This window comes from Colius striatus, chromosome 2 (genome assembly GCF_028858725.1).
Source record: "Colius striatus isolate bColStr4 chromosome 2, bColStr4.1.hap1, whole genome shotgun sequence".
NCBI lineage: Eukaryota > Metazoa > Chordata > Aves > Coliiformes > Coliidae > Colius > Colius striatus.
In genome coordinates this window covers 77,618,863-77,621,823 of record NC_084760.1, presented here as the reverse complement: position 1 = coordinate 77,621,823, position 2,961 = coordinate 77,618,863, and positions in this window count along the sequence as shown.

Sequence of the window (2,961 nt, the reverse complement as noted above, 5' to 3'; positions counted from 1 at the left end):
TGCGTGCGTCTTTGTTGTTTGTTTTGGGGGGACTTTTATTCTTTGGCCATTCTTGGATGCTTTCCAGCTCACCCTGTTTGTGTCAGTAGCACCGTGAGTAGCCCAGCCGCTGGGACAAGCTCAAGAGCAGCAGTTTAGAACTTGAGGAAGTGGAGACTTTCAGAAGAGCTAAACCTGAAAATTTCAGTAATGCATGGTTTTGTTTACTTTCATTGTTTGAAATGCAAAGATGTTATTAGAGTTGGTTTTGTTTGTTTATCTGTCCCTGTGATTTGTAATTACTGTTGTATTACCTCTGTATTTAAGCTGTTTCATTGTATTGTATAAGCACGTGTATGGATGCCACATCACTAAGCAAGGGGAGAAAATCTGTCCGACTGGCTTGTGGAGAAGAAGACTAATCGGTAAGGCTCTGTGGCCTGACACCTGGACCAGACACATTGAGGTCACTTACATGATTTGAAATGGGCTTTCTTTCATTGTATTGTGATCCAGTAACTGTTTGTGTTAAATCATTTAGCAGCTGACCAGCTCTGAAGAAGCAGAAGATCAGAACCCTGGTGTCAGGAGTTGGACTCGCTCCATGTGATACAGACACATGCATGCCTACCCTGAATGGTCACTGAGCTATCAAAGGCTCTGGTGTGATGGTTCTCATTTGTATAGCCTGTTAAAGACTAAAGTATTAAATGTGTTTGCTTGGACAAAGATAATGTTTTTATTTGTAAATTGTTTAAAAAAATAAACATATGGTGGTCAACAAGACTTTCTTCTCAAATGTCTTTTTTTTTCTTAATTCAAGGAAAATGTTTTAATTCAATTAGTTTCTAATTCCTGTAGTGGCTGATAAAACTGAGAAACAGGAGATGATGAAGATACTCAACAGTTAGCCTTCCATAGTAAAAAACTGATTCATTCCCAGCTCAAGTCAATGGAAAAACTACTGTCAACGTCATCAGTGGAAGTTTGTTTGAAATCCTGAGCCTTACAAAGCTCAAGGCAGGGTGTCATGTCGGGGGGGAAGACAAGCAGAGTTGCTATTTCTGTGATCAGAACCAGCACATGCACCTCCAGAAGGGAAGAAAAGCACCATTTGTCTTGCGTTTTCATGACTGTGTGTGGAGAAGGTATGAAACGTTTTTCAGAGTCATTCTGGTGGTTTTTGTGTTAGAAATGTAAGAACCATTTGGAAATCTAGTATAAGTGGTCATCACCAACCAAAAGGTAATTAAGGGAAGAGGGCTTTTGAGAAAAGCTTTTTAAGCTGTTTTTTCATGTTAAGCAGTTACTGCAATGAATATAAGAAGACTTTGTTGCCCTACTTTCTTCAAATAACCATTTTCTGACAAAACCAAAGGAAGCAAGGTTTGACATCCTTTCATACTTTTAAAATGGAGTTGGGTAATGAGTAGAAATTGCTTAAATCCTGTTTAGAAAAAAGGTCCTTTGTTGTCATTTCTCAGTTTTCTTCTGTATTTTTTTTCCAGTTATATATCTGAGTTTGTTTACATTTGACTCATAATTTCCCCCCCACCCCATTTTCTTTCCAATTTTTCAGTGAAGTGCCTGGTCCTTTGTAAATCTTCAGAGGAGGAGGGAAACTGATTTTCTTGCCTGCCTTGTATTGAGGGTTATCAATGCAGGGAAGGGAGACGTTGAAGGGAAGGCCAGATCTTTCCACAGTTGTGCATTTTAGATGGTGCTGTTTTGGAATACAGACATGCTTTCTGGTTAGTTTCCTTTTGCAGATTGATTTTCACGAAGGTCTCAGTGCATGCAATGACAAACAATAATTTGGACAATCTTCTTCAGACAACCATGTTCAATGCTGTGTTACCTATGTGGGACATACTCTTGATTAATTTTATTTTGTATGAAAGGTCAGTAATATAAATCAAATATCCTTGTTACCTGCTGTCCTACAGTTGCTTCTACAAGTAAGTGATGGTGTTTAGTGCTGGACCCAGCTGGCCATGAATGGACAGCAGCTGACATCAAGGGAAAGCAAGAGCTTTGCATTTGAGAAACAGAGTTCTTACCCCCTATTTGTCTTCAGCTTTCCAGAAGCTGAACCTCCCTATGGTACAAATTAAATAATCCTTGTCTTCATGCCCTTTATTAAAATAATTGTTCTTCTGTCTGAGAATGGAGTTGAGGGTTTCTGTTCCATACTTGGAAGAAAGACAGTATGGTCTTTTGTGAGGTAGGAGTTACTCCTGGAACTGCTGGAATGGGCGAGAACAAAACAGATGGTGTAGACGGTGACATCTGGTCAGATTGGCAGACAGAGGCTTTAACAGTGTCGTGCAGTTTGATGAAATGGCATGTATTTTTATTTATGTATTCTTTTTTTTTCTGTTTTTCTTTTTTTAATTTTTTTCTTTTTTTTCTTTTTGCTGTGGTTTCCAGAGGCATGCAGTAAATGGTTTATCCACTGTACTGGTCCCCTGTGCTGGCAGAGCTGTAGCATAGTGCACTGACTGGGAAGCCTTAAGCTCTAGGCTGACCTTGGACTCCAGATCCTCAGGAGGAGGGGTGAGTTAATGGAGGGGATTTACTTGTGTGTTTGAATGGTGCAATACAGCATTACCTCTCCTTCCCAACCTAAAAGCTGCATAAGGCATAGAGAAATTACCTTTCTCCTGATTTTTAGAAAGCTGCTAATAGGGAGGAAATAAACCTAGTTTGAATGTTTCTTTCTTTACACTACTTCAGACCGGGGACAAATACCTCATAAATTCAAAGGACAACGTGTTAACTCTGAGCCTTCATTTCATGCTGCAACCTTTATTTTGCCATGATGGAGGCTGGCAGAAAGGCCTTTCTCCTGGATGAAGCTTGTTGCAAAATCAAGCGTTGTTAGAGGCAGTGGAAGAAAAGCCATGGAAAAGCTACTGTCTTTCTCTCCCTGATTGTACATCCAGGTGTTTTCTAATACTTCTTTCAGTTTCTTTTAACATC